The sequence below is a fragment of the Ambystoma mexicanum genome, chromosome 3q (assembly GCF_040938575.1).
Source record: "Ambystoma mexicanum isolate Mex_15411 chromosome 3q, UKY_AmexF1_1, whole genome shotgun sequence".
NCBI lineage: Eukaryota > Metazoa > Chordata > Amphibia > Caudata > Ambystomatidae > Ambystoma > Ambystoma mexicanum.
Genome location: NC_090926.1, coordinates 575,169,309 through 575,183,549, shown reverse-complemented (window position 1 = coordinate 575,183,549; position 14,241 = coordinate 575,169,309). Strand labels below are relative to the sequence as shown.

The following is a 14,241-nucleotide window of genomic DNA, read 5'->3' as shown; positions in this document are numbered from 1 at the left end:
ATTGAGATTAGTGAGATTATGGTCCAAGTAAACACCTAGGTCTTGACTACTTGGGATACCGTGATCGGTATATTGTCAATCAAGCAGGAGCAATATTGTTTGTCCAATTTGCCGAGGGTGGCAGGGGATCCAATTAACAGAAATTCTGTTTTTTCACGATTGAGGCACAACCAGTTTTCTGCCATCCAGGTCTGAATAGTTGAGTAAATGAAGTTAAGGGTGTTCATGTCGGAATTGTAATCCCAGTGAGGGGGATAAGCACCTGAGCGTCATCAGCATAATTAGTTTATGAGATAGACAGTGCATCCAGGAGATTAAACAATGGCCTTGTAAATAAGTTATATAGGGTAGGCGAAATGCAGGAACCTTGTGGGTCTCTGCATTTATTGTGACTTCATAACCCTTTCATGAAGAAACAAGGTGATCCAATCACAGGCCTTCAAGGAGAAGTTTGCCGCAGATGAGAGATGGTGGCAGAGTGTCTTGTGTTCCACTAGTTGAAATGCTGCAGATAAATCAAAGAGCAATATATATATACACACATATGCTATTGAGTGTACTATAGCGATTTTGTATTCATAGCTTCATTTTGTGCTCCATAAAAAAAACACTTTTCAGATGCTTATAACTTTTCAACCTCTCTATGAATCTTCGTTAACAATTTCCTGAAAATTCCCAAAATATAGAGAAAACACGCAATTGCTTCGAAACGTTTTCTGAAGCTCCGCCCCTAGTGGTCAGCCGGGTGGGGTGTGAACGTTATAGGGAGTTCCTAAACCTTGTGATTCCAAAGCAATCTTTGATAAGTGCATTTTTGCTTTCACCTACAGGACTCATTAGCACCAAACCTGTGCAAAGGCCTCACCTCTTGTCTGGCTCATGACCCTTTGTTGGCATGGCGAAAATGCACCAACTTGTTTTTTGTTTTTTAAATCCACCAAAAAGTGGCCAACATCCTGTTAGTGATATCATGGCTTATGGAGAATATTTGCCGTCCTGCAGGACCACTTTGCAGGTGCCGATTGTCTAATATGCAGTCGTGAATCCGGCTCTGGAACACACATTTTTGTACAGGGCAACCAGACAGGCTATGAGCCTATGACTGGAAAATATTTCCTGGCCACAAGCAAACCGCCATCAGTCTGGTACAAGGATTTTCACAGTGGGGTTTGCGCAACCCAGCATGTAAATTCACCAGTACGCAGCATACTGCGTCACTCTCGGGGTCCCACCACGCGAATTGTGAAGGGGCCGAAAAGGGATAGATAACGCCCAGAAATAAAACATGTTTTTTCTTGGGGCCCATGGGCTCAAGCCAGGTCTGATGGCTTGGGGTGGTTGTCAGACCTGACTCAAGCCAGTGCACTGGATCACAGAACCATCATGGCTACCCTGGGTGGCTGGGGCCTGGCCATTGGCCACACACCTCAGGTAATGCAGCCACTGCGCATGGCATTCAGGCATGCCAGTGGCACTTGAGGTGGGGTGGCAGTGCCATGGCAAGGTCTTCGAACATGACGGAAGCAATGCGACCAATGAGCATGGCCATTCTCAGTGGGCACATTGGGTGGATTGGGGAAACCCAGGTCAGACCCATGGCCCATACCATAGAGGCCTTTGGCAATGTTCTTTGCACTTACGCAGTGGCCACACAGTGTGGCTTGGAGGGGGCTGGGGGATTGCTGACTTCAGCAATGTCCTGGGCAAAGTGGCAACAGGTCATGGCTGCAAAGCATGCCCAGGGTTGACTTGGGGGGAGGTGGGGGCTTTGAATTTGCCCGGTACAAAGAAGCCAATTTGGGTAGCTTGGCCCGGAGCATGACAGAAGCGTAACGCCAAATGGGCATGGCCTTTGGCCACAGCGGACGGCTTGGGGATTCCGCATCTTTGAAATAACTATAGATCAGATTGGAAAAGGGGAAATTTGGGGGATAAAAAGGGTAATCCCTCAAATTTGTTTCTCATCCAAAAAAAAAACCAAACAGCTATAGCGGTCTTTTCCTGCTAGGGAAAAAGGGTGGTTTTCCTTCTGCCTGCACTGGACAGCGATCAGTGAATATGTGGCATGAACACGTTTACTTTGGCTCCTTTGTGGGCCAATGCATCCATGTACTGAAGGGTAAACCCTGCCTCTCGGAGGCAATGTGTCTGAAAGGAGGGGGGAATTCTGCCTCCGATAGCGGGGCATGCTAGGGTGTGGAATTCTAAAGCCTGCTGCAGATTGGGCCCACTTAAACTTTTGGGAGTCTCTAACGAGGCCTGCTCCTTACAGAGGTTTCTAGGGGAGGGCCAGTAAGAGGAAGGATATTGCGCAGGTACACATTGACAAAGCTCTGTGAGGAAGAGATGGACTGCGTCATAAATGGAAAAGACAATAAGATGATGGGTACGGCTTCCAGTATACTGAACGCCGCGGAGGGTTGTGCATGGCCACGTGCGTTGCGCATTGTAAAGCCAGTAGTCTTTGGGATTGTCTAGTGAAGTTATTCATTTTTCTAAAATTGCCTGTCCAGAGCAACCATTTTTATTGAGTTTTAAATTGAAGGTCTTAATTGACGTTTTCTTCAAAGGGCAGCCAAGTGCACACAGTGACTGTGCCGCTGGTAAGAGGTAGAGTGGTGCACTGGCTGAAGGCAGCAAGAGCCTGGGAGGTAATAAGGCAAGAGGCAAGGGGCTTTCTGCCACATACACACCAGCATCTAAAAATGATAAACATCCAATAAATATAACAGTTATAACTGTTTCTGGGTCATTTGGCGTCAAAGAGGGGTTATTTATGACCCAGGAAGCTCACGTACATTTGTGGGAAGAGACAACTGCTCCATTAGATGCATTGAGATTGTGACAAAACAGCTGTGCCAGCAGATGGCTGTGGTGCTAAGTGTTTGGCGGTGTCCTTCCTTGCTCCGGATTACTCTACTGCCTGTTGCCTGCTGCACTAGGAATAGACGTGTTGTACGGGGACACTATTGCTTTAACAGGATTACCCAGCGTGCACTTATAAAAAGCTCCTGCTCCGCAAAGCGCAGCAAAGTGGTGCTAAGTGTTTGGAGGTGTTTGGCAGGGGTTTGCAGAGGGCGCTGTGCTTTGCAACAGAGTTTGTCTCGTGGGACATGTTGCTTTGCAGCACTGCGACCCGCCCCGCCCTGCCTACCTGCTGCTCGCCGCTGCCTCCCGACTCAACAGGACTGAACAGGAAACGCTTGATGCAGTAAGACGCTGATTAAATTGTTCTTTAAGGGTCACTCCTATTCCTGCCTCTTACGTATATTCGTTATCTGTGATACTACCTAAGCCTCAAACTTTCAAAATGCTGTCTTCTCTACACGATCTGAGAAGCGGCACTGGACACGGAAAAGAGGCCTTGGGACAACACCACATGGTTACGGGTGTTGATAAGGCTGTACTCTCAGGGGCGGAGAGTGACGCTCTATCGTCAGAGACTAACGTGATGGAACTCCAGTCTACTCACATTTTGCCTAAGAAGAGTCTTCTTCCTTTGACTTTAAAATCTCTGGTCCCGTGCTCGGGGAGACTCTAAGCAGGAGAGTATGTCAGCTCCCCCATTATGCTTTCAAAAAAGGTCGTGAGATTCAACGCCTCTAAACCTCAACAATCCTTCCCTTGCTCCCTTGAAGATAACTTTCATCTTTCTAACAAACCAATCCATGGGAGTTGGAACACCTCAATCTACCCGGCCAAGTCGGATCGTCGCTTTCCACCAGTCCAGTCTCTTCTGAACTCTGCTGTATGCGTCTTCGGCGGCTAATTGTGTGGTCGCTACTGCGGGCTCCTCGACACCAATGCAGACACCATGTTCACAGCCACGGTTTCCGTGTCCTGTGGGTGCGGCCAAATGATGCAGAGAACCTCGAGGACTCATTCCACACTCTGCTGTCAGCAACTAAGGGTCTGCTTTGGGTCCTCCCGGATTTGGAGACAGCTCCTATTCATGAGGCTTTGGCATCACTACACGAGAAGGGGAAACAGTCAGCTACTACGGCCTTGAGTAAGGTCCAGGGGATACGTCCTCTCTCAGGTTCACACACCCTGGTTGCACATCCATATGGGGGGTGCCAGGGTTGAATCAACGTCTTGGAAACGCAATAACTGCATTACGGTCGTAACTCGACCTGTATGTACAAACCACTCTTGTTTTAACAGGCTCTACCACTCTCAGTAATATGGGCCCTGAGGGTGCACCCTCTCTTTGCAGGAGGGGTTTTGTACCAATGGGGACCATCTGAGTCGCAACCCCACTGCAAAGGTGTTTCTGCTACCCGTGCTCATACTAACGAGAAGTATGTCTGTTCACATGTTTTCGGCACTCAAACATGTGAAGAACTGTGTATTTCATCTATAACTAAGCAGCATATCTCTCACGGTTCTCTCTTGTATCCTCCTCTGGATATTAGATTCTCCCTGCTTTCCAATGTGCACATTAGTCTAAATCTCGCTGATGCCCAAGAAAACCTGGGGCAGGGAGTTTAGCAGGTCAACACTGCCTTCAACAACTTGAGTAATCGCATCATGTACTTAGAAGGTTTTTCTAAAGGTGTTGCCTCCTCAGATAAGGATCTTCGGGATACCAAAGATCTAGTATTGGGGAATGCTCCTAAACTTTACAGGTTGAAGGAAATGGTAACTCAAGTCTATCATCTCGTAATTACAAAGGTTGAGGCTCTACCTGCTGAGATGGGTAGTGAAACGAAGGCATGGTATCAAAGCAAGACAGACACAAGTGATCACATTTCAAGGGTGTTTATTAAACTGTAAAATGGGTGAGATAAACGTCTAATCTAAATCTAAGATGGGAGCAAGCTACGACCAAATAATAAAAATACTGTCCTAATAGAGTTTAGTCAAATAAAAAAAAATAAAAAAACTCTGTCAACCCTTACCGCTATGCTACAAAATAGTGTGAGATAATGTTTCACAAGAAAAGAAAGAAGTGTTCACAAAATGATAAGTCAGGATGTTATGGCCGGGGTCTCTCTTCCCCACGTTTTTAGCACGGAACAAGGTGGGACTCTTGAGCACAGCACTAGGCTTCTCTGGCATGGGCTTAAAGTTCCTTTTCTCTATATCAAGGCCTTCTGTGCCCAAGTCTCTTCTCGTGCAAAGTCTCTTGCTTCAGAAAGCCTAATATGCAAAAATAACAAAACAAAAGTTCCTTCTGGTAGCCTTCACGTCGGCTTATTATTCTTCACCCTAGGATCCCCCTCAGCCGGGTGCCAATCCTTCTTTCAATGTTAGCCTCTCAAAGCACTTGCCAATTTAAACAGAGGCTTCCAAAGGGCGACAACGTCTTGCTGGGTCACTCTGTTATTCTATGGCAAGTGTGTGCTTCACAATATCACAGTTCGCAAGGGGTTCCCCTCTACCGAGCACAAATGCCAGTTTCACAATTCCCTCAGTCGGGTTCACACTTTCCACGGTTCACAATTTCTACGTGTCAAGGACATTCGATTGTACAAAGGGTTTGGCTTGACCCTTGTATGACCACCTTGACACCTCACACCGTCCTTCCCTATGGCCTCTTGGTACTTGTAGTTTCAATATCTTTTTGCTCAATACTTTCTTTGTTCAGGAGAGGGGTACCACCAGAGACCTTTTGAATGAGCGCCCACGTGGCGCCAGACCACTATCTCTGGTACCAAGTTCGGTCACAAAAGACCTTTGTATCTTAATCTTCTTAAAGTTGCCGCTGCAACCATGAGCCTAACACAGTCCGGCCCACTATCAGGTTCTTCCGACTCACCAGCTGCGCTGAACCCGTTGGTATTTCTTTTGCCACTGCAGTTAAGGACGGCACTACGATGGCAACTGCGTCTCCCCGCCCTGGCTATCAGTGCAGGAGGGTTCCATTTACCACTGACATCCGTCGCACCATTTGCCAGCTGCAATTCCCTGTCTTCTGTTTTCTCTGTCGGAGGCTTCGCTGGTCTGGGTTGAAAAGGGGAAGGGCGACTCCCTCCTTGACGTCCTTTCAGGTCTTGCCGCCTTTCTCCTCAATTTAAACTGCTGCCCTGGAATAACTGCTTCCTCGTGCATTCGGCCTTGCTCAGAGTGTGCACTTGTGCTCTGCCTTTTGTCCCAGCGGGGAAGGGAAAGGGCAGTCAGGTGTGTGTAGTTGTCGGCAATTGCCTGATGCTGCCTGATTCCTGTGTTGGGACATGTTAGGTAAAAGGCTCTCGTATTAGTCTGTTGTCGCTCAGAGTGTGAGAAAGTGTTTGTGTTGGAAAGGGGTGGGGGTAGAGTTTCGAAGTATCCTGCTGGACAGGATGGGGAAAAGGTGTCACAAAGAAGGGGGTACCGCGTCTCACCTTTGTGTCCCACTTCCACTCCCCGAAGACCCCCCCCCCAATCCAGGTGATCCTCCCGCACTGGGCCACCCTCAGGAACTGGATCTAATAGCAATGGCCGTGTCCTGGCCACCTGGATGACAGATCCCCAGGAACTAGTGGGTGAGACACCTCCAGTATAAGAGGTTGTTCTGGTTTCTGATGACAACGCAGCAGGTCCAGCATTAAAGGAGGCCATCTTACCTGGGGCCCAGGTTTCCACTGTGGCTATGATCTCCAAATACCTCCCTCCAACGCCCAATAGTCCCTCTGTCCTGCTGGAGGCTGCTGCCAACTTGGAGAGTTTGTCGAAGCACTCATGCTTTTCCTTTATTGGGAGGCTATCCAGCAGAAACAGACGAGCCAACGGCCATCATAGTGTTTAGCAGTATTCATCTTCCAAGTGGAGGAAATCCATTAAGAAATCGAACAACAAACAAACCACCAAAAATATGCTGGCCGCAAAGATCAGGGGTGTAATTCATCTTTAAAAGGGATATATCAGCTACCGATGGTTGATGAACTGATTGATTTGGATTCACAGTTTAGAAGGAACAACGCTACTAGTGCACCTAGCCTATTCGGCAAGAATATGCACAAGGTGCCAGTGGTGTAAGCACTGAGATTACACCAGCTTCATTTATTCCATTCATGTCCAGGGCACAGTTGATCAATACTGCTCCCACTGTTGATTCAAGGTGTGATGATAGGGGCACTGACCCCGGACAAGAGCCCTTGACGATACAAGTCTGACCCACTACCTTTCGGCCCCATTTCGTCAGTCCCTGCTCGATTGCCGCAGGGGTTTTATCCAGGGTTCAGTGGTCACCCCCACATCAAACAAACAAAAATAACTTCTTTTGGGAGGATTATAAGCAAAAACCATCCTGTTTTGACGGTCACTAGATAGACTATACAGACGACCGACTGTGTCAATCTGGGTTTGGGGGATCAGCAGATCCCCCTGATAAATAGGTTGGTGGAGACTTGGAAGGATTGCAGAGGAAGATACACAGAAGTTGTTCTTTTGTTACTCAATGAGCCTGGGGGGGGGGTATCAATGGTCTCTGTCCATCAAAGATCCTGGGCTGGGTATCTGATGGTCAAATAAATGGTCTAACATGGCTTAACAGGTCTAGGGTCTTGGACATCTTCCAAAAGATTCCCCAGCTGAGATGGATTACATCGGATGACAGACTGGATAACCTTACCCCTTGTAAACAATCAACAAATGGCATGTTATTTCCACTCGGAAATTGTGACCAATATGGTATGGGAGCAGTGGGCACAGCTCTTGACTGAGCTATGAATTGCATGCCCTTAAATCTGCGGACGATGCTAAGTCATTCCTGGACTATAAGCAACAGGGGGTACCAGAGAAGGACTCAAGGGAGTTTACATCCAGGGCTACTCATGTTGTTCCCGATTCTGCTGCTTTGGTCTCAAACATTTTACAAGCAGGGCAGGATTGGTCTTGGCTTGGGTCTGCTCTAAAAACATTTGAAGTGATTAGGCAGGGAGTGGGTCAATCCTAGCCTTATTAACGTAAATGCGATATTGTGGAAGGTCTGTGGATTGGTAAATCCACATAGATTTTGGGGGAATTCAAGGTTGGTAGGTGGCTTAAAATGTTCATGTTCCAAGAGACTATGTAAACCACTAATTTTGATTTGGAAGGATATCATACATTTACCAGCCCCGCAATTAGAGCCGACTCGGGTTGATCAAGGGGGTCTTGGCAGATTCCAACCTCAAGATGTGTGTAGTAATACATCAGTCAGAGTGGCTCTTGGCGGTAAAGCTTACCTCGTGACTAACAAACCTCCATTTTGTTGGTGAACATGTACTGGAACCCCACAAGATTTGCGTTGGAACATATAATTTTCGAGGACTGGTTTGCTAGGAGAAACAACAATTACATAATTTTGGGCGGTGATTTTACTTCCAATTGTGCGGAGGGGTCTGTTTGAAACGTTTCTAATGCAATCTGTCCTCCTTCCTAGAATCCTCTAAGATCTTCAACCCTGCCCAGGCAGGCTTTAGGCCAGGAAGAGGGACGGAGAGTGTGCTCGTCTCAGTGCAAGACGATATGTCCAGACTTGCTGATGCAGGTGGAGTTGGAGCTCTGATTTTGCTGGATCTGTCTGCCGCATTTGATACGGTGCACCATCCTATCCTTCTCTCACGTCTGGCACAAATTGGGATATCTGGTCCAGTCCTAGCCTGGTTCACCTCCTTTCTCGCAGACCGCACTCAGACCCTTGCTATGCCCCCTTACCTTTCTTCCCCTTGTGTTCTCACCTGTGGTGTCCCCCAGGGATCGTCTCTTTCCCCTATCCTGTTCAACATTTATATCTGGGCGCTTGTCTGCCTTATCCGTTCATATGGACTTAATTGCTATTCCTACGCGGATGATACTCAGATCCTGATCCGCTTGGATCAGGATCACACCAAGGTCTCAGCCTGTCTTCACGACTGTTTAAAAGCAGTTGGTGTCTGGATGGACCAGAACTGGCTCAAGCTTAATGGCGACAAAATGGAGGTGATGTTGGTGGGTTGCTCTCCTAGCCCAGCACTATGGACCCCTGCTTTCTGGCCTACCTCTCTGGGCCCCCTGCCCTGTCCGGTGGACAAAGTTAAGAACCTAGGGGTCATTCTCTCCACCTCCCTGTCCATGTCAAATCAGGTTTCAGCGGTCTGCCAATCCGCCCACCACCGGATTAGGGTACTTAAGAAGGTCCTCCCCATGATCCCAGAAGCTATGCGCCCTCCGGTGGTGGCCGCACTAGTCCTTTCACTATTGGATTATTGTAACTCCCTTTATCTCGCTCAGCCGGTGGGCCTTCTCCAGCGCCTCCCACGCATGCAAAACCTGGCAGCTAGACTGGCCACAGGCTCTCCATATGGAGCACATATTTCGCCAGTGCTTCGCCAGCTTCACTGGCTCCCAGTGGCTCCCAGTGGCTCAGCGAGTTAAATTCAAATCATTGTGTATTGTCCACCGGGCAATCCAGGGCCTAGGAGCGGAGTTTCTTCAAACCAAATTTGTCCGATATATCCCGGAATGCAATCTTCGCTCCTCGACCACCAACCTCTTGATGGTTCCTAGGTACAACCGGGAAAGACTCGGTGGCAGAGCTTTTTCCATCGCTGCGGCCAGGTTGTGGAACACCCTCCCACCGCCACTCAAGTCTACCTCTAATCACCTGGCTTTCAGGAAAGCCCTGAAAACAACTCTTTTTTAGCTTCCTGCCTACTATTGTTCTTCCTGTTTGGTAGCTTCCTCATCAGCGCCATGATGCCTTCGGGCGACCGAGTACTTTATAAGTGAAGGTAACATAACGTAACAATCCCCAATTTTCTACCACAAGACGTCCAAAGAGGGACGAGTTGGGAATTCTTTCTTGGGGATTGGGACATGAACTATTTGGAGGGGCAGGAACATAACTCTCCAACCTACACTTCGCACACGGGTAACTCAGTCTCTAGGATAGAACATTTTTATATCTCGTCATTGAAGGTGAAATGCGTCCACCTGTGTCGTTTTGACCCGTTAGTGGGGGATCACTTACTACTATTCTTTTCCCTGGACCTTCCCCTCCGCACATTTGAATTGAGATCTGCCCTCGCTTGTCTTTCTCCAACCAGGGGAGGGCTTACACTTAAATGTAACAACGAAATGGCTATAAAGTTTACCCAATTTATGACCGATATGCTTTTGAAGTCCGGTTTGTGGGAAAATGATCACCGGCCCCTTGGGGAACGGGCATAAGTATTATACAAAATGATCATGGATAGCCTTAAAATAATTGTGCAATATAAACCCCCTTCGAACAGTGGACTGCCAAGGCCCATCTTTGACCCAAGAATTAGGGCCTCAGAGAGGTTAAAGTGCAAAAATAAACAGGGGTTGGCACTATCTGAATATAAATCTGCAAGAAAAAAGGTGTGCCAATCTCATAAGAACTTGGTTATATCCTTAAAGATGTATTTGTACATGAGGGACAACCAGCTTATGTTGCACCAGCTTCGCCATGGTAGCGAAGGTACATTTCAGGTCACTATTAATCATACTTTGGGGTCACCAGGACCCTTTATGGACTCTCCCATTCCAGAACAAGCATGGGTGGACTTTTATGAGCGGACATGTTCTTTTTTGGAGCCCTTTTGTAAATTAGGTTATCTGATTCTGGTGCCAGTTATTTGGGGATGTGTCCTTGGGAGGAAGAGGGTATTGTTTGGGCAATAGACCAACTAAAGCCATCTCGGGCCGTGGCGATACCCCCCCCCCCCCCCATCTTGAAAATTCTCCTTTACCGTGGTCTGCTTTACTAAAACCTCTTTGACCAAATATATAGGAACCACGTCATTCCTTCTTCCTGGGCCCAGGCGGTTATCCCCATTTTCAAAAAAGGTGACCTTTCTGACCTGCCAAATTAGAGGCCCATTGCATACATCTATGCAACCAGCAAGGTTTTTGCAATGTTGCTCCTGAGAGACTTGAACTCTATTATCACACAGTCCCATGCTTTGCCTAAATTACAAGTGGGGTTCAGGAAAAACATTGGAGACATCTCTCAATGCCACCATACTTGCCCATATCTTACATAATGCTTAGCACAGTCAAGTGGGATCGGTATACATGGCCTCTCTGCACATGACCAGTGCGTTCAACTGTGTCGTCTTATCAGTTTGATGGACCAAATTGCTAAAATTGAATATTCCTCGGAAGCTGGTTCCGCTTCTTTCTCTTTTGCACACTAACAATACACTCTGAGGATTTGTCTGACACGGGAGGGCTCCCTTTCTAATACGATCAATTCCTACCTAGGATTAAAACAGGGTTGCACACTTGCACAGATTCTTTTGAACCTATGTGGACTCTGAGGAATATGCCATCTATATCATCGGCTACCCTAGGAAGTTTAAGACTAGACTGGCTTGCTTTTGCCGATGATTTCATCCTTTTTGATATTACAGCTTTGGGTCTACAATGTAAGCTGAATTTGTTCTTCCAGTATTCACTTAATGATAATCTAGCACCGAACAGAGCCAAGTCGAAGGATGTAGCTTTCTCAAGCCGGTCCAAACCTAAGACCATGTATTGGGCTTTGGGCTGTGAGAGACTGGACCGAGTAGCATCACTAAGATACCTGGGCTACACCGTGACTAATATGGCTTCCTTACGAATGTGGAAGCACTGTTTACATGACAAAACTTGCTCACTCACATAAGTGTGTACATTCTCAATATTGCCGATTGCACGTGTTTATTTTGCCAAGATCGAGCCTGTTTTGTTGTACGGTCTGGATATATGCTTACTGGATTTGTGGAATTTGCCGAATGTAATACAGGGAAAAATGTGGAAAGATCACTTGCCGTTCCCAATTCTGTTATTCAGCGTGAGCTTTGCTCGACTTCTCTGAAGGCACGCTTCTTGTGGAGACCGTTCACGACCTAGTCTAAAATCCTGCACCCACCAGAGAATTCACTGCATGGAGATTTGTACTAAATCATGACGGAAGCATTTATTAATTAGAACGTTCTGCATCTGACTTTTGAAGCAGTTGATCGAACAGTAATGGAGGGGGGTCGGGGTGCAGAGGAGGGGCGACTGCAGCGCCCTGGGGTCGAGAAACAGAAAACTTTATTTATGATTGGATGGGGACTGTAGACTCTATTAACACCTAGTCCACGTACACATACCACACAAAATTCACCCATAGGAGAGACCGTATACCCCTGTACTGGCAAAGTTTCCCATGTAGCAGTGTTCCCGCCCTGTATATGCGCTTTCGGCTGAATCAGTTGCACTCCAGAGAAAGGATGAAATACCGGAAGGGTTCTCATGCACTTAGCACTTTGACTAGTTGGAGATTCTGTGAAACTATTGCTTAAAGAATTGGGTCATTGTGTGTTTTTTTTTTTATTCTAGTAGTCTGAGGACGAGGTATTTACTAACAGTGATTTATCGATTAACCTATTTTGGTCCAGGGTAATGTGGGGGGGCGGGGGTGGGAGTGTTGAATGTGTTACTTATTTTAGCATTATGCCATTTTTTTAAAAAGTGCTTTGGATCAATTGATATGAATGATCTTGTTTTTACAGGGACTTGTTGAAGGTTTTGTTGTCTTGATACGTGTTCTTTTGTACAGATTTCTATTTTGCGTAAGGTTTGCTGAAAACCAGAATCACAAACAAAATTGTGCCAGCTGACAGCGTGCACATATATTGGATCCGAAATGTCCACTTTGCTATTCGATTCAGACGCCTGTGTGTAAGGTGATGGTCACAGATTAATTCCTTATGGCATAACGTTGTGACATACAAAGTTCACTGCGGAGATTGGTCTGTACATTGCTTGATACAGGTCCAATCCTAGGAAGGTATACACCCACATTTCAGATACTGTTTTGGAGGTTCGCTTACTGAACAAGACTCTGCCAGAGGATTTAAACGTTCCACAAAGAGCAGACAGACCTAAAACACAGGAACACAAAATAGGACTTTTGAAAGCGGATCCATAAATTATGTCCGAGCACTATCTAGTGGACATCCAGCAAATGTCGGCGAATAAAAAGAATTGAGGAACACAGCTTTTTTTTTTTTTTAAAGAAAAAATATATACAACCCGCCACGCTGAACAGGACACACCAAAGGTACAAAAAGAAGTCCCAGTAAAGGTAACGCTGGATTCCTAGTTTCAGCCAAAATTAGCCCTGAAGTGGCTGCCCATATGTCCTCCAGTCCGTTTTATAGTCTGCTCGTTTTGCCAGCCCGTCAGGCACACACTGGCACAGGAATTATAGTTCGTTTTCCAGTACCTCACTGGGACCTGCATTGGGCCTTGCCCGACTCAGACTGGGAGGGGGGCAAAGGGGCAGGCATGTGTTATATTCGCCTTGCGTCCCGCTACGCGGTGAAGCAAGGCGCTTACAATAAAAGACCCGCCCCCGCTCAGAGGGAGCAGTTCCGGGGCAGGACAGCAACGCACGAGCGTCTGTGTCCTTATTGCTCCTGTTGGAGCAGCGCAGCGCGGCCCTGCAGCCTGGGCCTATCCTCCTGATTCCCTGCCGACGCATCGGACGGAATCAGGGGACATAACAGCATGCTTGTAGGACAGTAATAGTGCTGGGGGGACGCCTCTGCACAGAGCTCATGAAATGTATAACGGACATCCCCTGTGCAGTGCCGGAAATGGAAAAAATGTGTTGGGGGAAACGGTCACCTCTTTGGAGGGGTGGGGGAGGGGCGTGAGAGGGGTCCAAAGGGCATGGCCCGGGCCAGGTTGCGCAAAACTATCTCTTCCTAGAACCCAATCCAAGCGATTTGTATAAAACGAAAGATCATTATGGAAACATAATGCCCCAAATTGTAAATGTTAACAGGTCACATATACTGATTCAGTAAGACCACCTTTTAAGTGAATAATAGACTTCTGTTTCGATTGGTCACAATATTCACTGCAATAAAGAGAGGTACGTAAACTGCAGGGCATATATACAAGTTTGGATAGCTGCAACACTGTATTTGAGGCTTTGGCAGTTTCTGCCTGCAGTGGCGAGTCTTCTGAAACCTCGTTGAAAAACGTGTAGCTCGTGAGTGCAATATGACTGTTTTCAGAAGACTAGGCAGCCTCGTGCCGAGTCTTCAGAAATCTTCTACTCGATAAGGACCTGGGACAGTTATGTGCTGGCCCCTGGGTTTGGGGGGCGGAGCGCTGGGGTCGGTCTTCTGCCGGCCCATTCCCTGCACTGCCACTGTGTCCATGGTAAAATGCGAATGTGCACATTATACTATAAACGGATGTAAATGTCACTTTAAAATGATAGAACCAACCTTACACTTTAGTTCCTTATCTATCTATGTTCAAACAGGGGAAGTTCATCGGGGTCTC

The 14,241-nt window shown here is 47.1% G+C and overlaps 1 protein-coding gene across 5 annotated transcripts in view; it reads right to left on the bottom strand.

The window, feature by feature from the left end:
* TCF20 (transcription factor 20) overlaps nt 1-14,241 on the bottom strand; it is a 363,716-nt gene that overhangs the window by 36,593 nt on the left and 312,882 nt on the right. The window lies entirely within an intron of this gene.